Source organism: Varroa jacobsoni, unplaced genomic scaffold (genome assembly GCF_002532875.2).
Source record: "Varroa jacobsoni isolate VJ856 unplaced genomic scaffold, vjacob_1.0 contig03304, whole genome shotgun sequence".
Classification (NCBI taxonomy): Eukaryota; Metazoa; Arthropoda; class Arachnida; order Mesostigmata; family Varroidae; genus Varroa; species Varroa jacobsoni.
In genome coordinates, this window is record NW_019214996.1 from 12,527 (window position 1) to 35,325 (window position 22,799).

Genomic DNA, 22,799 nt, shown 5'->3' on the forward strand with positions numbered 1-22,799 from the left:
AACGTCATTTGATTAAACCAGATTTCATTCAAGTAGAAGACCGTTTAGTTGTCGCAAACGAATTCTGTTGCATGACAATGCTTCACAGCTTTATACAAGACATGAATTATCATCTTTCGATCAGGTTGGGAAATTCTTCACGTATCGCATTCATCGACATTCAGTCGACTTATTCAAACTAGCATTTGTTTAGAAATTATTTTCACACCTAATACATTATCGTCTGTCGGTTATTTATTATTCGAATATTTAGCATGAGCATTACAATTGGTTTGCACGAGCGCACTGGGGGCCGATGACACATAAATACTAGTTTTTTTTGTGGGTCAAGAAAGTTATTCTAATATGAACTCCTGTACAATTAAAGTAATTAAGATTTTTACTAAGCACTAACCTTCTTTTTGCTTTGGGCATTGGCCCATTATTGGCGATTAGCTTTTGTTGAAATTCAACAGAGCCGCCTGTGATATGTATGATATGCCACCAGTACATGATAGGAATTCACAAATTCTGGTAGACAGTAAATAAAAGTTCCTAGGATTTTCAAGGAACATTGGTTTCCTCAACCTTACGGTACAAATTTGCAAATGCTGGTCGAGAGAAAGAAGCAAAGAACCGCAGAAAAGTTTGATCTAATATTTATTGAAGTTCACCTATTATAATTTTTGCTTTATTTACTTTTAAAACTACTACAGGTTCGGCTTTTATAAATAAAAACAAAAAGGCTTATTTCTTTGCAAGAGTCTACTGCAGAGCATTGAAATTGAGGTCTACAGTTTAAATAGCATTGTTTTAACGGTAAACATACTCTTTAGTCTGAAGGCCTATCTTTATCTTACAGTACAGTCAGGCTTACCCAATCCAAAACTTGGATTCCACGGTATAATTGGTTGGTTAACGTGCAGAAATAATTGGATTTCCCTCTTCGAGTAGCCCCCCATTCCTATTTACCGAAAACAAACTGTAGTCAGACGCTGTAACACTTCGATCTACGCTCTTCAGTGCGAAGCTGTAACACGGTTGACTGTGTGTATAAGGTAGTAAAAAGGTTTCATTTCGAATAAACTTGCCGCCCGTGTTTAAATAAAGGTATAACGGGAATACGTTAGCCCTGGTTCAAGCGCAAGGTTTTAAACGCTTTGGGTTAACACCATGTACCTCGTTAAATCAGCCCTTTTTTTGTTCACGACGCTTTGTTCATAAGTACACATATCCTTGCACATGTTCAAGTGCCCACGGGTTAGAGTAACCAGGTTAGAATTAGAAGTCTTACATTTGGTTGGCCATACGTAAATTTGTGCGGGTCTCTGCTTGAAAAATTATTATTATACTGTAGAGTGGACATGTTCGCTGTATATATCTAAGCTGTGCTAGGTTCGTGAAGGCTAGACAATGCAAAAAGACCGTAGTGATTTCCGGTGTTGTAGTTCATCAGGCATGTGCCGATCGCTGTTTGCCGCTTAGCCCATGCCATCACCGTATCAATAAACTGCGCAGGTTATACAAGACAACACCGGAACATAACAAAAATACAACTTGAATTTATTAAAAAATTCGGGCACCTAATGAGCAGCACAAGAAATAACTGCCAGCAACACCTGGTGACTTACATCCACAATCTGGGTCGACCTGAGACTGGTCTTTGTCATACGACATTTCACGTCATGGACAAAAAAATGAACCCCATAGTAACACGTTACCTGTCTGCTTGTACAATAAAAGAAAGCACCTAAGGTGTGTCTCCTTTTCTCCAACCATTTCGCCTACGTAGGCACATATCCTCCATTACGTTTCATGCTATGTTTATGCAAGTGATACTACTCGAATGCTGGCCTCGATTACGTCATGTACAACCTATAGTCCTCTCCTCCAGAAACTCCCTCACCACCCCATTGCCAGCGTCATTTTCATCGACATCATTTATACTGTAACAAAATTGTCTTCAACTCATCGTATCAATGGTGTAGTCATATAATGTCTGGTAGTCCTACTGAAAATCCTCCTCTTCTAGTAATATAGCTAGGAGTCTCCTTATCGTAAAGCTGGAGTGTGCGTCGGTTACATGGGGTAAGGACACCTCCGTTGTGTTCTTTGCTACCCGCCGGTCCCGTGTACTACGTTCGCTGTGTACTGTCCTGAAGAGCAACTCAGCTTCGGGCGTCACCCTCGCCAAGGACAGCTTTCGGTAGCAGACCGATAGCAAATCGCTCGCATTTGCCTCCTCACCAGCAACGACCCGCTGTGTACATACCGCATATCAAGCTACTGAACCGCTAAATAGTCAAACAAGAAACCAGGCAATTACTTGCTTATTGCCCCGCCGTTGCCAACAAATGCCTCCGTTGGACCTTTTTTGGGGCAAATAGACATAGCGGATTATCAAACACGAAACGCCGTTCGAACTAGTGATTCAAGCTGGTGATTATGTACCGCCGATACAAAATCTACAGCAGGCGATAGTGCTGCTTCCGGTAACGTTGAGGATCGCTATCTCGTTTTGAGGGTGCGCCCTTTAGACTGACTCGGTATACTTGATTCGATGATCAAAGGAAACCATCAGCGGTGATCTTGAAGTAGGATATCAAGAAAAAATATAATAAAGTAAGAAACTTTTATGCTTGTCATCTCTAAAGAGTGTGAAGTATCGACAGGCACTAATTGCCGTAAGCTTATATGAGAATTTATATGGAGAACTAAGGACGAATAAATGTACGACAAAACGGTTATTGTGCGTCGTGAGGAAAAAAGTACAGCCGGTAAAAATCACCAGTTTGATTCAGAGAATCGTCATTTGCTCTGAATTCAGTCAGAAAGTCTCGTTTCAGTTTACGAAAGTCGTCACAGATGAAAAGTGCGTTGGGGTGCCCTGTGGTTATTCTGGATCAAGTCGAAACTAAGGAGTGCGGTGCATGCTTGAGCGGAAATATGGTTTTTTTCAGGATTCTATCTGCTCAGTAGACGGATGTGCCTGTTCAACGTCCTCTACCCGTAACAACAAAGCGGCAAGTAATCTAAGGATAGGGGTAGTTCGGCATCGTCATGGAATGCCAACCGAGCGTTGGGACGGTAAGGATTAAAAAATAGTTTAATAAAAATGGGCATCGTATGGGCTACTGGCCGTATGGAAACGTATTCAAAAAAACACGAAATAACATTCCTTTACCAAATATTGTTGCGTGTGTTATTTTCTGTAATACTTTCCAGTATTGTGCCCTTCAGAGAAAAAGAAAAATGAACGCACAGACTAATATTTTGCACGACAGTCATCGTCACAAGTATAGGCAGAATTTGCCAAACAGTTCTGCTCATCATTGTCATTCTCCAATGTGATGAATTCGCCTTATTTTATAAATTCTGATTTTTAAGCGTTATCGAGCTATATTTTACGTAATATGTATAAGCTTTTTTAAAGGCCGGCTTCCAAATACAAACAAATTACAAATAAAATGAAGCCAATAAGGCTAAACAATTCAAACTCTTATCAATACTTTGAAAAATGTCTCGCGGCTAAAGCAATCTCTCATTTGCGGACCCAAATTATGCATCTCCTAAACGATGTAAAGTATGGGAGGTTACCCAATATTTTCCACGTACTGAACTGATGGCAGAAAAAACGAAATATCTGCACAGATTTCAACAAACATTGATCTTCAACAAATAAAAGCGTGCAATAAACAGATAAAAATTTAATAGTATAAACATTTCTTGTGTGTAAAAGTGATGTTTAGTATATGTTTTGTATGAAGCTAATGCGACAGCTTTTTGTGCGCATTCTCCGGCAAAAACTTAGTCGTTCTTAGTCGTCTATTTCCATTACAGCTAATGGCTATATCCCATTAATGAATTCTAACATCGAGACCCAGGAGAGTCTCATAAGCTATTGGTAGTTTAACATGGTCCGGGGTTAATGGTCGATCGATTACATTCGTTTGTCATAATTCAAAACGCAATCTTCTAGTAAAGGGTTCCACCAATACTTTGCAACTCCAGCATACGGCAACTGCCGCACCTCTATTTTCTAGAGATCAAATTGTAAGATTCTCTCCATTTCGGGAGTCGCAAGGACACTGGAGCTAGGTACGTACCTAATTAAAGGGGCAATTGTTTGCTCGTTTCAGAACACGGCATAGCGTTAATATTTTAATCCGGAATCGCTTAACGCGAATTGGTTTGATGCTGTATTCCAATCCCCGAGTCCATTACAGATTAAAACCGGCAAAATACAACGATGCTGTTGCACTGCACGACACCCTTTTGTTTACGGGACTAAACCGCTTTGGCGAAGTTGTTGAATATACCCCCTCTCCAAGACAAATTCTCCAAGACCAATAATAATATAACTAGTAAGGTTGATCACCTTTTTTGAGTTGCTAAATGAACATAATAGGGAACGATTTAAAGACAAGAGAGTGAATTTGACACACTATACAATTAAATAAAAAAAGTCAATTTCCTAGAAATCTTTCACTAAACACTCCGGTCGCTTATCAACTTAAATACCATGCATGCAACGTAAAACTTTTATTTTTTTCTTTTTGGAGTTGTCCTCAAACAACACAAAATCTAGCCTTACGAGTATATTCTTATAGTATACTATGGGTACTACTCTTGATGATCAGCTCGTTGACCAACTTCGAAATAAGTTACACTGATTGGCAAAACGTCAATGCTACAATGAAACAACTAAAAATATATCAGACTTTATTTACTCGCCCTGGCTGTTCAAGAACTTCATAAATGCTGGTCAACAACATAATATACTGATGTCAGGAAGAATCTTCATTTAATCATTTAACACACTTTCCGCCATATCGGTTATACGAATCTTGTTGAGTTTATAAAACTAGTTTGACATATTTGTCAGAGGACTTAAAGACGGCATGTAGGAAAAACGAGCAATAGTGATTTCCGCTCACAGCATGAAGCATCTATATGTATCGCTAAGCTTGTGCAAACCTGCTTTCCTGCTCAGAATCTATGGTGGAACCCATATACAGCAAAACGCGTGACGACAAATCTCTCCAATCGGCTCGTCCCTTTCCGTTCATTGTTCCTCATCGCACCCAAACCCCATCAGTCTCCTTAATATTTGTTCCCAATGTCTAAGGTTCATCTTGAGAGCTTTTGCAGCTGGGAGCTTGAAACGAGGCATTGAGAATGAAAGTGATGATAAAACGCTTGTTTCACCCAGTGGAAATATATTACAGTTGATTTCCTTTTACAACTCTACGTTCTGACGTCTCGGTCGGACGTTTCCTTTGTTGCGCCGCAAACCGCCCAACAACAACTCTCACCATTTCCTGTAGAGAACGTAGGCACTATTATTACTAGGATCTTACTAAGATCTATAAAATTGTTTCGTTAACTAATGCTGAAGATATATCCAAACACAATGCAGTAATTGCTCTCGTACTAATGCACTACTTACTTTGCACAAAATCAAATAGAACGTTTTTCTGGTGAATAAAGTATCTACAAAACCTTAGCAGCGTCGCATTCGTATGTTTAACTTTGTCGTAGTCTATTATGCCTTATCAAATTATATTTCGAGGTATTGAAGGTCTGCTTTTGGCAAGTAAGCCATGTACTCTGGAACTATATAATATACTCGCCTGCCTATTTTTAACGCTAATATGCATTAAAATGGTCGGAGATGGGCTAATTAAATCCTTGCAATCGAAAACGCGAGCAGTTCCAGTACACCGATACAATTCAGCATAGACGTGTCTGAAGCTAGCTATTAATATGTATTTAAACAATTGTAATATATTTGAAAAACACTGCCTTGTTACTAAGTTAGAGAGACCGTAGTCACAGTGAGCCAATGACTAATCAACCATTGTCAACCGTATAAACTGGCCTTTCCCGCCATGTTCAAGGTGGCCTTCAGCCGATCTTTCCCCCACATTCATAGTCCGCGTTGATATATTCGAGAAACCGTTTGCAACCAAAACTTGTCGACATGTCGCTGAAGTTTATTGACGATGTTCCTGAGTCATATGTAGGATATGTCATCGACTTGCAAGGTCAATCTGCTGTGGGCCAAGAGCTAATCCTATGGGCAGTCTAGTCTGCCTGTCATACTATTGCTCAGTAGCTATCGTGCCGTTAACCCATGGACCTGCGAAGGTTCTAATTACCTGAGAGCTTTTCTGAGCTCCCTCTGAATAACCGATCGGTCAATCTTCATCGTCAGACTTCTGTTTCAACCCGTTTCTTCCCGCTATATTTTATCATAAGCCATTGTCGTATCGCCCCCTCCCGCGCCGCCTGTCGCTCAGTCTGCAAGATCCGACGACTGGCGAGTTTTCCGAATATAGCAGAAGTCATTCTCGACACTGCGCGCTCCACTGTCAACAACTATTTGTAGACGCTACGTTCCTTTGAATAATTTACAATCGAAGAGGTGTGCTGTAACCGGGGTAGTCGACTTGTAACTGAAAAAATCCTTATTTGCCTGGAAAATATTCATTTTACTTGGTCTATTTGAAATAGTAACAAGGCTATTCTATGGCCATTTCCTCACAACATCATTAAACGTACAGGATTTTGTTTAGAATCAAGCACAGAACGCTTGATACGTGCGATAGAAATAATAAACGTTCACAAAATAAAACAAAACACAGTGATACAACATTATACATGCTATACTTTGTTTGATGCGTATGCCCTCATGGCACTGTGTATTGTCCATACCCTCTCAGATCATCCAATAGAGATATTTTAAAAATATCTCTATTGGATTAGTAAGCAATAATGACGATTTGAACCTAATCTGAGTGAGTCAATTTTAACGTCAGCCAACGAATTAAATTATGACTTTTTGTTTCTATTATGTCATCTATTACTACCTAAATGATATAAATTATCTTTTAAGTATTGTTTGTTAATGTCAAATCATTAAATAAAAAGTTGAGGAACCTTCGTCGTGGTGTAAAAGCAAAAACGAGTTGCCTCCTGAGGCTATTAGTTGCAGCCTGTAAAAGCTGCGATTTAGGACATCTCAATTCATAAATGTCTTTGACGGGCTTATGAATCTCGCTGCAGCAAACAAATGTATGACCAAAATGTAAAAAAGAAATATATTTCTCTCCGTCTCTAACGTTTACCCCATTAACCTACCCCATTAACAAGTTACCTAGGATGAAAGTATTTGAAATTAACCTAAAGCCGGAACCCGGATAGATTTAAATAAGCGCTAAGTAGCTCATAAAATTAATTTAATAGTTAATTTTGATGAAATTTTGTCTTTTTAAATGAATTCAGTAGATATTTGCACTTTTGAAGGCTGACTGTCTAGTATTTAAAACAATTGTCAAATGAGACAACTTCAATAGCACGAAGTGATCGGCGCCTGCTTGCAACGACATGGGTGACGATGAGTCTCTCTTTGAGCAGGATGCTCGTGTCAAATACTTTTCATGGAAGCATGTGCTCGTGTTTTAGAAAGTGAATACACCTGTGATGCACAGTCCATATACGATAGCTACATGCGCATAGACCATCTATTAGAAAGCAATCGCGGCGGACCTTAAAAGTTCTTTGGACCTTTACATTGAATAGCACCTAGATATCGCTGCTTTGCATTACTTTTTCGAAGACGAAACCCAACACATTTTACAGCAGGCGCACTGTTTGAACCAACCAATTGAGAGCAAGCCTACTGATATATATGGCTTATCTCCAGACCCAGCGTGTACATATGTAATAGGCAGAGGCTCAGTACCTGTCGTATTGCTAGCCACGGCCATTTAGAGCTAATCACACGTCGGCAAACAGCCTTCTTTTACAATACGCACCCACTTCATATATGTAAGGGGTAGGCATTGCATTATTGGCCCATGGACCCTACGGTCGAATAGTGGCTTCAATGTATGGGTTGAACTGCTGTAGACTGTTTTATGAGCGTATCTGCTGGCTTATCATTATCGGCCGTCTTCCAAGCGCCACTTTGTCGCTATGTTTGGAGCATTGCAAATCATATAACTATAAATCTCGACTATCCTTCCGCCTGTCTACGACGTAATTTTAAATTACTAGAGTGAGCTTTCCTCGTGCTATGGTAATATGGCGGAGATTACTCATATAAGTAATTGTCTTACGCCGAGTACGGCATCGTTCAATTGTGCGTGCTGGGCGCTTTGTGGAAGCACAAATCACAAAGTTTTCAGTTTTCGGATGAGTAACTTTCACATATTGATCTGTCTATTCTACTGGGTTAATGGATCGTTCGTTGCTCGCTAGAAACTGCCACATCATAAGATCTTTGTCGAAAATGATCGACACCCCATAATATTCGCTACATATTCTAGAATCATGTTTCTTTCGCTGGATCTGTGTAGGACTCACGTGTGTTCGCATCAGAAATCAATTTTGTAGTTCGGCTGTGCGAAAAAAAAAACAAATTTCTACTTATTATCAACATAATTTCTTTGACATAAATATAAAATGTAATGTTTGACTTATTAATCAGTTTGTTGAATCACGGCCGAAAATAAGATTCCGGTTAGATTCTACGAGACCATGTATGCGGCAATGGTAGGTTCCGCAGAAGAATCTCCTTACTTTCTGATTCCTGCGAATAAAATATCTGGCGATCTCTTCCTAAAGGAAATCTTCAGTTATCCTTTTGTCGGCCCGACACTATAAACGACATGATCTATCGCTATAAAGAACATGAAGTCTGACTTGGCCTAGAGGTCAAGTATGTCCGACACAATGGAGAACGCGTAAACTACCAGTCCTTCTATCTATCAGCGCTTAGTCGATTTGTATCCACAAAAAAAGTGGTGAAGCTAAAAGAAGGGTTAGTTTGTTGTCGATGCGTACAGTCATAGGGACTACGTATCCATTACGGTCGATTGTTTTTCGTCCAGGTGTTTTATGTAAGAACATATCGAAGTTATCAACGGGTTGTTTTGCCAGATGCGTTGACCATATCTCGGACAATGTGCGTGAATACAAAAGGTGCGAGTTTTAATAGAAGACTTCGTTCACTTGCACAACTGTTGTTCAGACGATGCATTTCGGATGAGCTGTACGAGATCAAAGAGAGTTTACTCTAATGGCCTTCTAAATACATTCCGCCAGGAAAAATCTTCTTCCGATAAACCGCTAGACACTACGTATTTAAACACACGATTAAAGACTCGGTGGTTGCAACTAATCATGCGTTTGTACAAACGTAATATTTACCTACAGGATGACCCTGTTGCGGCCGACAAACTCTGCCCATAATTGAGGCAACGGTCCGAGAATACCGAACATACGCATTAGATTTGCTGAGGTCAGTTAAAAACTATGTTCTCCCAAGTCTACTAGTCCATTTGTAGAGAACTAGACCTATATATTTAGACACAAAGGCACAAATGCATGATGAACCCCCAATTTTCAACCCAGCTGATCTAGGTCATGTCATAGGATTTATAGAGGCATCACATTCAGTTACACTGATACGACGACAAGTAAATTTAGCGATATGCACCGTTCTGCGGTGATAAAGTTTCCAGAAATAATTATAATCCAGCAGCAGAGAATAAGGCGTACGGCTTCAGCAGTATGCGTACATCGTTCTTCGGCAGTGCTCTGAAACATGTCTAAAGAGCAAACAGAACTAGAAGCGCCGTGGAAATTTACAAGGAAATAGCAGTCAACAATGTTTATTTATGTATACAATTTACTGTAGCGGTGATCAGTCGTGCTCTGTTGGCTTGATAAATACGAGAAAAGATAGACAACGTGTTGTAGTTATTACATATGTCTTGAAAATGACTAGTGTAGTGGAGGGAATAGAGGATTGTAGCAGGAATTCAAACATCAACAGTTAGCTGAAAGGCATCTTCTAGAAACTAGCTAACGGCCAATATTTGAGGAATTCACTTGGAACTTTGTTGAGTAATTAATTAGTTTGCTCCGCAAGGTCATCAAAGCTAGTTCTCTGCATATAGGATATTTCCTCGTTGTATCAGATATGGATATAGGGGTCTGGAAGTTTAGTTTTCTTATTTAAACTAGAACTACTTTTAAACGTCTGCCGTTCAAACGAAAACGTAACTCCAAGTTTCAAGGATGGACTGAGTTCAGGTAGTGCATTTTTGTTCAACGGCAATAATACAGAGTAAAAAAGATACGATGCTAACAGTTATTACACTGTTATTTTAGTAATAATAGTAACACTTGTTATTATTATTATTATCGGTTGCAATAAAACACAATACTAAAACGTTTTTTCTTCAACGATAGTCATTTCTTGAACACGAAAGTCTGATGCGGAACCCCGTTCTTGTGTGCAACGGATTACACGATGGTTATCGTGGATCGCAATGGATGACTTGGTGTCGGTGGCTAACATGTGTTTTTTCAGTGTGTTGCCATGGCAACCATGGGCCTAAAACCAGCGCAGGCTTGAATTTCGGCGCTGACAAATGGCTACCATGACATGGTATCTACTATGCAGTTTCTTAAATTCTTAAAAAAGAAATTCCAGATACAGAATCTTCTAAAAGGAGCGGATTTTTGTTGCTGTACTGAAATGGTAATTTCAAAGGCTTATTCGGACAGTAGGATCACTCTAAACTATACACGAAGAAAAAAGAAAAACAAAAACAAACAACAAATGTACACATCTGGCCAACTTTTATCTATGTTTAAAGGAGGATGTTAAAGTTCAGTTCTACTTTTACGCCTCGAGTACGCACGCCGTGAAGAAACAACAATTCTATTTTATTAAAACCACTCGATATATCAAGATTATTTTAAATGAAAAATTTAAATATTGCTCGTGGCTTATCCGTCTCGGAGTTACTTGATACCGTTTCTGTATCTTCGTTTGTTAACGACTGTCATCTTCATTCCAAGCTAAAGAAACATGCCACATACGTTGTTATGCCTTTCGAGTTATAGCAAGGACTCCCATTGTTATGACTGCAGATCACTTGACCGAGTCGTTTTGGCTTTATTGTTACCGTTCTCGTTCTGATTGGATAAAATTCAAGGTTATGCAGCTACTTCTTCCTGCTGAATAACTTCGCCAGCCACTTTCGTCCCTCTCGTTCAGTATCTCGTGATCTCTTGTTATTTTTCGTCTGCTAATTTCGCTTGCACGCAATCCGGATAAACGACACAATTTTGTTGGTTCATGCAATTTGTCTTTACGCTTCTTTCGAATAAAGTTAAGGCCTGCATTCGATCAATCGGATTGGTCGACGCGCGGTTGATAGCGTGCTGTACGCAGACAATGGCACGGTCGTTCTATATAGTCTAAGCGAATATGGTAATATTGTTGTCATGCAATTGTGCATACAAGCAAAGCGAAGAGCGACATCGAGCGGTATTAACGACAAATCTCAAACCACCTCGAGATGACAAAAAATAAATATGGTGTCCTGTATGTGTTTAGGGATGCCACATGTGGGGTGCTGAAAAACTGGTCAACATGGACTATTTATCCGAAACGGTGTACAGAAAAATAGTGCAATGTGTGTGTTAGAATACTGTGCTAGGTTGTTGATAATGGCTATAGTTGACGGTGGTGATCCCTCAGTTAAGAAGTAATTCAATAAAAGAAGGTTTAGCTAGAAACTTACGGGATAGATTCAAAGAGGACAAGCTTGTGTTTTTAACCACACTTGAAAGCATGAAATCTTGTGGCATTTCAACGGTGATACAAAGATGAAGTCAAGGCTATCAATATTTCTATCTTCGTCAGTTTGACGAAACTTCGCGGAGTTGTTTCCTTATATGGTAGAAAGCGAAAAGACAATTCTTTGGATATAATTGTGAAAACGAGGTTCGATAACAAGAAAAGCTCTTTTGTGCGTCATTTTGTTTCCTGCGACCATGGCAGGGGTTAGTGGGGTAATCAGTCCTAAATTGGTTTTACTTGTCCTTGCATAAGACACCAAATTTTACTTCTTATTGATCTACTGAATATGCTATACTTATCGAATTGATAATACTACAAGTTAAGGTAATCAGCGACTGGATTCAAGTCATTTGAGTCACGTAACCGATTTACAGACGATTTGGACAATTTATTTGAATCTTGGAGATTTGGAAATCCGTAAGATATGATCCATTGAGAAAGCAAACTTCTAATTAAGATCCTAGTTGACATGTTTTTTCTCTTCGCTGGAAATGTTTTTTTCTATCTAAATATAAAGGTGTATTTGCTATCCATAAACTACTTTAGTGCAGACCCAAAAAATGCCAGGAATTATCTCGTTTTTTTGCGAATAAGTTCGACGTGATCAACCCTGCATGTCCATAAGGACGCGTTTTTCGTGTACTTTCATGACAATTATGCTTGCTCAACTTCCATAGCAGAGCAAAATGAATCTGTACAAACCACTATTATCGCATGACTGAGTTTGACTACCGTTAACCCCTTTGTGCTTGGATTGTTACCAGCATTTACTTGCTAGTTTTTAAAGGTAGATCGGCGTAAACATAGTGAGTACTTTGCATACCGTAGGGCACAATCCAGAAACTGAACACGGCACCACGGATACAAGTACCCGTACCAAAAGCAGTTGCTACGGTGTTGTGGCGCCCCACCCAATGGGGGTTTGACATGTTGATTCGCTTGGCTGCCGGACAGCTCTCACGTATGCTATTATAGCACAAAGACGAACGAAGGTATAGTAACGAAGCACAGTAGATAATTATTTCGTTGTAGTTGTGTGAGAATTCAGACAATTAGAACAGGAATAGATAGGTAATGTTGTTCTATGTGATTTGTCTATTAGTTTTCCTATCGATTTTTTTCATTTGTCAGACAGAAAGACTTGAGTTGTTCAAATATGATTTTGAATTTCGCTGCTTCACATTGATTCCCCCTTCGTCATTACATAGTTCGCGGTAAAGCAATAGGAAAGCCACATGTGATAAGGTTTTTTTTTCTTTTTCGGTCGTTTAATTCGCAGAGTCTGTACATGTATATATATATATATATACATATATATATATATCGTCTTAAAATAATCGCTTCTTGAATATTCATTGGCACCATGGTGCACAAACGATACAGGAATAACAGTGCCGGCTTGGTTATTGTAAAACAAGCACGTCAGCCGCTATGCCACCGAGCACGTAGTTCTTTCAGGTTCACCTATGGCTGTAAAGTACTCCGTATAAACATAGATTTGAAGTACGGAAAGCAAATAACAAAAGCTGCACGAAGTTCGCTATAACTTTAAAGGAATTGCCTTGCCTACTTTCGTTAAGTAGTAAGCGTGTATTTGATCTAGTAATTGTTTCCGATGTTGCGAAGAATAATAACCGCTTTCATACTGTCGTATCCCGAGCACATTATGTATCTTCAATAAAAAAAAAGTAATTTTACCAGAGAAATATTATGCGTGAGCTTGCATACTAACATTGTCTTTAGTCACTGAAGGTAAGTCGAGTTCTATCCCGACCCAGACATGGAATGATAAGTTTCGTTACAAAAAGCCTTTTCTATTTATTCTGTCTTTCTAAAAAGATCAACTCAACATTGCCAATGTTGGCTACTTAAGTTAAGATAAGCACGACCCAATGGCAGTACAGGTTAATGAATTTGGTAAAAGCGAAGAAAAAAAAATTAAGCAATCAACTTATTTCAATGGACACATCAGGTTTCCATAAAGCTACTGTAATCAGGTGTTCACTGTTATCGAATCGACCGAATCGCGGTTTGCACGTAACTATTTAATAGATTTCCACAAAAATCATATTAGCTTCAGAGATTTGTACGGCCGCTATAGCTTGTGTGTTGCGACATTAAAAGGAACGTCACCTTTTCAGGCAATCTCCACCGGATTTTTCGCTGACAAAGTATATACTCATAACACATTCGGTGAAAGCCTGTGTCGATTTAACGTTGTCTAGGAATTTCTACTTTTATCACCAAGAGTCTGCCCGGTCTTTGTGGAACAGTTACGTTTAACTTGAAATGTAAAATATAACTTTCTTTTTTCATTTTGACGAATGTTAGGTACGTGTAAACCTGCTGGGGCCAGATGAGAGTTTGAGCTATTCAACTAACCAGCGGTTATATACACATAAGTAAGAACTGCTGAGTTACTACCGGGGAAAAGAGAATCATCATAAAGACAGGCAAGCCCCAAAAACACAAAGTAAGAGCTCGAATGAATACGTTGAAGTTCTCTATTATCTTCACAAACATTTGCTTTCGAGTAAGCCATTTATTTCCACTATTATTAGACGTCCCCAACTCTGGCAGAAATGTTTGAATCTCATTGAAAGGTCAGCAAATTTAAAGAAAATTTCAGGTTTGCTTATTGCTATCCAATGCAGGATATTTGATAACTGTTTTTTTGACCTGTATGCAGACGAATGTATTTGTAAAGGCTTCGACTCAGTTTAGGAAAAATACGGATTGCTTTTGCGTTTCTTTGAGTTCCGAATCGATAGCTTTTTGCAAAAATAAGTTGTGGGTTTGGGCGTCATGGAGCTGTCACTTTGCGCTAATAAGCTGAATAACGCTAGCGCTCTTTTCTTTTTTCTATAAATTATCCGGCTGTCTGCCCTATGGAGTGTCAATGAAACGAAGCCTTTATTTTCCAATAGCATGCTTCTCTCGAATTTACAGTTCTATAAAATTGCCTTATCAAATTATAATTGGACATTGTGCACGACACATGTTCATTGCACATCTTTTCTAGGATTTATAATGCCAATACTCGAAATAATCTTTTTGGACGCGCGACATTTATTAGAGGCAGCTTCGTTACATTTAAACTAGCTAAGTGTGATCTTCTTTAACCGGGCGACCGAGTACTGACTGGGCAAGTTCGTGCATTAAGACGATTTTTTTCTTATAAATTATCGTCTTCTATCTCGTATGACTATTTATCAAAGCGATTCCTTTTCTCTAGGCTACTTCATCCTACTTGTTAACTTACTGTCTTCAAGATCGGCGGTTACGGCATCGGCGTTGACCGCCTCGACCGCTTTAATTGCCCCAAAGAATACCCGACACTGAACAACAGTTTCTTCGTTCATTCAATAGTCTTCCGCCATTTCTCCCTCTTCTTTCTCCGCAGACTCTGTCACCTTCGGAGGCGATCAGTCCACCAGACACTAAGCATTTCTTCCAAAAATTTGCTATTGGCACTCGTTATCAACACCAACGCTATCGTCATTGTTAGTTGATCTCTCAAACGAATATTGACGGTTTCGGTTACTCAAGGCAAGATCGAATCCATCTCTGCTGTTTCGCTAAAGCTAAATCCGAGTTATAAATTATGTAGTAATACACGTAGTTATAAATTATGTAGTAGTAATTAAATGAGCGAAATGGAAAAGGGCCTCCCTAAATTGATACGTAACAGAGTCATCGGCAGGTTACGACTTACGTAACCAGGGGGGTAGGCAAAAACAGGGAGTAGGTAAGAATTCACTGCGGCAACAAACGACGAAAGCTATGTAGCGGAAACCTTTCTCCCGTGTCCATTCGTTTGATCTATAAAAAAGTGCAATGTGTCGAAATTGAATACAATGGTGTAAAGTTGTCGAAAAACCTGTCGATTCTCACATTAGCGAATGAACTTCAGTCATGCGATTCGTAAGTTTGCAACGTTATGTAGTTTGTATCATAAATAGAAGTCTTCAGAAATCCGGCCATAGACGATTCATACTGATGTCTGCAGAACATCAGTGCAATCTCGGTGTACACATTATGACCATATCTGTCAACGTCGATGTTTCACGCATCAAGCAATGCATTGAGAAGACGTTTAAGGTAGGGATGTTCATTAGAAACAGTGACGTTTCGTGACGTCCACGGAACAAGTTCGGGTCACTCTGGAACACTGCTACCTCGATAGCCTATGTGTACATAAGATTATTTAAGTTCGTGGTTTATCAAGTTCGAAGGACAGACTCCAGGACAGGCTCTGGACTGTTACTATAGTTGCAGCGTACAAGAAAACTATTGATAAAATGAGTACAAAGTAGGCCCTACTCACCCTTTTGTCAAAATATTCATAGTAGCCATGATGAAGATGGACCTTAGAAAAGCTGATATGCTGGTTTTTGTTTGGAGTATCCTTTATTTCGACTCGATAGCAATAAGGTATTATGATACGGCATAGCTATATATATTTAGGTAAATCATTGCATTGGATCAACATTATAATAGAAAGACCAATGGGTATTGTCTTTTTATTGCACATGTTATGGCGAATAGACCGAACATGTTCAAGTGCTGTTTAATATAGATGTGACCGTCAAATGAACAGACTATGGCGTTAATTCCTTGTCATCACATTGTCAACCGTCTGATCACGATTGACAATGTGATGAGAAGGTCCCTATGCTGGAGCGTATATCGAATATAGCTACATATACCTGCGTCGTTGCTCGTTACCTAAAGGAGAAGGTGCGCAGACCTGCAACAATTATGTCTCTGGCCAAAACAGAGAGAACTATATCATCTTCAATAAAAGTAGAACATTTTTATTTGCCTTTATTAGTTACCAAAGAGCCTCGACGGTTACCGGTGCTGGTCGTTGAAAGTTCATAAGCTAAACAATATCCGATCCAATCGTACTCATAATAGTCAATTTGCTATCTGGCTAATTTTTTTTTCAACGACTAAGGCCAGCACGTTTTTCTCGTCAAATAAAAATGCACAGAATGGAGAAGATTTGCTTAAAAAATGGAAACTACTTCACTAAAATAGCTTTATGTTCTATAAACAAACTGAAAGCAACGCAGACACATATGGTCTAGTAATCGCCTTAATAATCAAATACATTGGCGGTCGCAAATGCAACACTAACCGCGTAATGCATAAGGTTAGGGCTCATAGACATTGTACAGATCTCGCGTGCTGTACTGCTCCAATCGACGATGAATATGTACTATCAACGTCAACTTGAAGTTAACAAGACAAGTTTTTAATTTAAATCGTAGCAGAACAAGCATCGCATTCATCAGCATCTACGTAGAAAAATGTGAGGAAATCAAACTCTGATATAATAGATCTCCTGTTGGTTACAGTATGGATTTAGGTCGATTTCATGTTACCGCACTGCGGACTTTAGCGGTTCGTTGCATACGTGTATTGTTATATAGCATTCAAACAGAAACTTCTAGAGTACTTGCCTCGTAGATATGAAGAAATGTCTTACGGCCGAAAAATACGTGAAACTGAGCAACTGTTTTGTCGAAAAGGCAAACGAGTAATACTTCGAATCAAATTTTTCTTCAATTCATTCATTTCTGTTAGCGTAACTAAAGATCCCGGGCACTTACGATACGCATGGCAATCACTGCAAGCCAAAAATCATAAACGACTGTACACAGATAATTAAAAGCACAATTCAACAAACTCGACGTAATTTCGTATCGTCATGTGCACTTGCTGTTGAATTGTAACACCTTGCCGGTATTTTTTTCCCAGTTATACTGCCGTCTTTACTCAATATCGTTCACTCCATAGCTTATTTCATCCCATTTCTTATATAGTTATCTTTCCAGCCACGCCATTGCTATTCCGCGCTCGTTCTTGCCAGCTCGACGATGAGATAAGGTTTGCCAACGAGACGAGTGTGCTAGCTGCGGTTCGAATGCCGGTTGATACCTCATTCAACGAAATGACTCGCAGTCAGCGTCAATCTGCGACTTGTATTAGAAACAGGCATAGCTCGTTCGCGTATAATTCGTCACCGTTCCTCTCGCTTGACCAAGCACATACAAAAGGTCCCCCGCAACGAAATTTCGTAATCGGATAAAGTCATACGGTATTTCGTCATATCCGATGAGCCATCCACCTTTTACCCGCGAGATGCCTCACTTCCATAACTTGAGTGCTGAATGTTTACAGATCGGACGCTTTCTACCTGTTCCGGTAGATGACTAGATGCTTAGAGTAAATTGACAATGTTCATTGTGTCTTATGGCCATGGCCTGCACTCGGGAACCAATGTTAAACAGTTCCCAACGTCGAGACACAGCCAATAGTGCGCCTCGACAGCATCATCAGCATGGTCGTATTGTTACATACGGCATCTAGGCGTTAACCCACCTTGCGTCGACTGAAACGGTAGGAAAGTAGATTACTGTTTTCGACGACGGCTCGATTCAAGAGGAATCATCAGAAACGATTGTTTACGGTACAATATCATGTTAGTCAGTTTTGCTGCTGCAATTATTTGTAGTTGCTTGCTGTCACTTCTGCTTATATGAGCATACAAAAAGCTCACTAATCCCAGCTAATAGATCGCGAGTTCGTGCTGTGGTAATCCGCTTATTTCGGCTTCTGTCGATATTAGAATGTTTCGACGCTGTTGGACACAGCGCAGTCGCGTTGGATTGGCTCAATGTCCAATGCGCCTTGTCTTCAGGCGACTGGCCTTTGAATGAAAATGTGTTTTTTTTTTTTTTTTTTTTCATAAAAAGCAAATTTAGCTGCACTGTCATTATTCACTATCGGCGTGATATTTAACCATTTCTGTTCTAGATATTGTCTAGCGTAAACCCATGGACGGATTGTTTGTTAAGTCAATTTAGTACGATATCGGATTTAGTACGGGTAACTTGTCATATGCACGTGGGCATTCGATGTATTGAGACTGATTCTAATGTATTTATATCGTTTTGACATTCGCGCATTAATTAAGCTTCTAAACAATACTACATAAATGACTAATTATCAGGCACGTACCGCCACGAGCAAACTTGTATCTTGTATTTCTACTCTAGTTAGCTTTTCGTAAGCGACTCTTTCGAAATAGCATGCTCTTTTTAGGTTGCACTAGAAAGGCTTGTTTCTTGTTTGAGTTTTATATGTGCGTGTGTCCTAAACTTTGCTTCAAAAATGACTGCAGGAGAAAGGAGAAAATTACAGAAACAAGTACCATGTTGTCTTCAAAAGCTTCCGACTGATTAAAACAGCAAACTAAACTCACTTTTTGCAAAATCTACCACCAACCATAAATGCATCAAAGCATTTCAAAAGGCTGATTTCCAGCATCAAGCGAAGTTTGGCGAACGCGAAGTGGTCTAGGTTCCTAGACACACTTCGCGTCCAAATTTAGAATTATGTAAATCAGTCAATGGGGACCTAGAACGTGGAGTTTCAGAACCGTTTTGTATGGCCATCGTTCGAACCTCTTGTAGATTCGACATGCTTATTAGTTGACAAGTTTTTGTTTAACACCGTTATGTTTTCTGCCCCATTACTGGCGGCCTTGTCCAATGAAACACGGATATAGCCTACGGTGCCGACAGCTATGTCGGAAGTGTCAACCATTGTCTACCTCTGACAATTCAAAATCATAGCTTTCCATCTCTGAGGTGTATAGATGTGCGCTACTGCAATAGCACAGAAACCTTCTGCCATTCTTAGAGTTGCTTTGACTCACTGCAAAAACAAACAGCATCACTTCAGTATCTGAATCTTTACGATGCTCACGGTATCCAATGATGCGAAACATCAATGGTTGGCTTAGCCAAACCTCGCAACTGCCCTGCGAGTGGGGTGCACTGTTCCAGATGACGTTCGCTTCGCAAGTCTAACGTCAAGACGATTCTTCAGTTTTTTATCTCAATATCGTCTATTTCGGGTAAGGAAAATGTAAAGGCAGTACTCCTGTACTGCCTGTAATATTCAGATGATTCCACAATAAAGCATGCTTTACATGCAGAAGCAGCTTTTGAAATACCTGTATGCATTCATATTCTTGAATCCTATGATAAGAACGCGTCACCTTGATTTCACAAGTTGAGAGCAAAGGTCGAGACCGTAGTTTTTACTTTTAATGAAGTTTAATAATTATGCATTCTAGCATAGAACGGTAAGAATACTTGATATGGAGCTTGTTACAGAAAAAACTAAGCGTTTCGTAGTGTGTTTTAATTGATAAACATTTAACTAAGTAATGTAAAAATGTGTTAAGGAGTCAAGGCGATCGCGTTCCTATTTTTCATCTCTAAATCATTTGCTCTAAGATATTACATATAGTTTTATTTGTGCGTAATTTTGATACCAGCAGATCCTACGTTGGTCATGTAATTCAATGATGTTTTATTGAAATAAAAGTTAACTACGAAAGGTTTAAGCAGCCGGATCAACATGATAGGACCCGCTCACCCCGGACACACAATTTCGCCGAGGTAACTCTGCTGTGGATGACAGTTATTAATAGATCGACATGTAGCTACTATACAGTTCCATGTACTTCTGTACATGATACAGAATCATTTACGATCGAATTCAAGCGACAGCGCTTCACAACAAAACGTTTTGGCACTTAAGAACAGTTAAAGATAGTTAACTGAGCATTAACTACAGTTGGCGTAAATTGTGAGCCGGATATGTACAGAAACAGTGAAGATCTGATTCGTTGGAACGATTTAATACACAAAGCGCTTTTCCGGCGACTTGTACATGTACAACTTCTTCCATTCGTCGATGAACTTTAAGAACTTTTTTTAAAAAACTAAAAGGAAACACTTTTGATAGTAGCAAAATAACATGCTGCGACATCATCGAGGGGAATACGATAAACATAGGTTATTCGAACGCAAGCCAGCATTTGTCATACTTGCGCTAAGCATACGTGAACGGCAAGATCAGACGAGAAATGCCAAAAATCTGGCACAGTTGAGCAATAGTTAATCTCAATAGATCAGAGAAGACCAAAAACTATTATATTGATTCTAGAAAGCGGCGTTTTGACGATCTCTATAATGATAATCAAAAAACGGCGGTATTTTCATTCGACGCTCGATTCGTGGCCGCTGGTATATGAACCGTTTAAGATAATATTGCAGACGTACTTAAAACAGATGCGATATTTACCTTTGCGAGTGTTTGTCTATGATCTAAGACGATTACGTTTACGTTAGAATAAACAGAGGAATAGAGCAGCGTGTCACATCACCAAGTTGGTTTTTCGATATCGTAGAATATCATCTTCTAGGCATCCAGTCTTCAAGGAAACGATCTTCTGGAAGGATTAACTGAAAATTCTAGGCCAAAGCAGCAGAATCGTGGATAGCAGAAGTGGCATTGCTCCAAAAGGTCAATCGTTATTAAAAAAATGTCAGAGCTTATGGAAATCACTCTAGACGAATCACCATGAGATGAGCAGCGAATATTTTCGCCATTCTAATACGAGCTCTTATGCTATCGTTTGACGCACATAGTTCACTATGTTGCCAAACTCAAATCTAATCAAAGTTATCAGCTATATGGCTTACGGCTACTACGGATCCCCATCAATCGGTAACGTTTAACACTATTACTTTATGCCTAGTCGTACTAACGCATATAATATCAGTATATTTCCAATACACGCTATAACGTCCTGCCCGTTTGCTTCATTAAAGCATTGCTATCGTTAACTGGCGTCTCTACAATGCATCTAGCAACGTCGCAATTACCAGCTCGGTTACATTTCCGATAGAACTCTATGTTTGCAGCGATGGCCTTTCTAATAATTCTAGCCATGTAGGCGACTGTGAGATGCTAAACCAATAATCGACGCTTACCGTTCACGACTTAGGTGCTTATCGATATGATCCCTATTCTATGAGATATTTCTGATGGTAGAAAAAAAGGCAACGTCCTCGGCCGTATGCGGCTGATGTAACCTTTAAGCCGATCGATGCGTTTACCTTGATCGATGAAGGAGTCGATAAATAAGAGCATTATAGAATTGATGGCACGTGAATACAATGATCTGTGCCGCCGCTGATCGTCAGGTCATCCAAACAACATAATACTAAACAATGTATTTTACGTTCAAGCCTTGTTAACAAAACTAATCCTTGAATCAAGGACCTGCCGAGTGACCGACTAAATACTGATCGAAGTATATGAGTCCAGAAAATCGCCTGTGAACTACCGCCCCGTAAGAATAAATAAAATGGACCGTTGATTTTAATCATTGTAGTTTTTGATATTAATATTATTATTATTAGCCAAAATAATGATTGGTGTGAGTAAACAGGCTGCGTTAGGCCTCGTGTTTAACGTTTAAATAACTATATAAACGTATAAAATAGTGTAGAGCTTAATCCTTACTGCCTTTGTCTTTGACTGCCGACCAGTGGAAGACGATCGACGAAAAAGAGGCTGAAAGATCCGGTTAAACGAAAAACATAGCGTGTCCTTTTGACTTAAGAAAAAACATTTGCATCCGTCTTGCAGATATTACATTCTGTCAGCAGTTAGAGCAAGGTTATTAACAAGCAGTTTTATACCGACCTACTATTGTTCACGTAGCAGATCACGTAAAACATAGACCTATTTCTAGTCAAAAAACACAAAGCCCAACTACTACTATTTCTCTCGCTTTTTTTTACAATACAGATGATTATGCACCGAGTGACTCAATACTGATTCTGTGTCGGCGCAGGTTTTGTTGCTGCTGTTGCTTGCTAGCAGCTTGTACGCAGCCAACGGGACGCTGCCTTCTGACCCTGCCGAAGCATCCCGACAACCCGCCGCCGGACATTCTCGGCGCGCTCCTAAAATCAAACGCTCTCCATATGGATACATCATTCGCGGAGAACACCACAGGGCGACATTTCAAATTGGAACTCCTGACGAAACTAGGTGAGCATACGAGTTCACTAATATGGTGACTACATTTCGCCTTAACGGCTTACGCCAAATACTCTTGCTGGTTGAGTCATTTTGCATTCGTCAACCGAAGACTCTCCTTAGTCATTTTTACGAAAAGAATCCGGTACACTGTATTATTTAAGTAGATATTGATGACCTTTGATATAGAACACGTTGAGTAAAACATAAAAACAAATTGTAAATAAAAAAAGTATAT

The 22,799-nt window shown here is 39.4% G+C and overlaps 1 long non-coding RNA gene across 2 annotated transcripts; it reads left to right on the top strand.

The window, feature by feature from the left end:
- Positions 1-1,972: 1,972 nt before the first annotated feature.
- LOC147751813 (uncharacterized) lies at positions 1,973-22,784 on the top strand. Of its 2 annotated transcripts, none has more exons than XR_015315847.1 (2): positions 1,973-3,066; positions 22,374-22,784. It is a non-coding gene; the product is annotated as an uncharacterized LOC147751813 (long non-coding RNA). The 2 variants fall into 2 exon arrangements; XR_015315848.1 differs by lacking the exon at positions 22,374-22,784 and adding an exon at positions 3,205-3,232.
- The last annotated feature ends 15 nt before the right edge of the window (positions 22,785-22,799 follow it).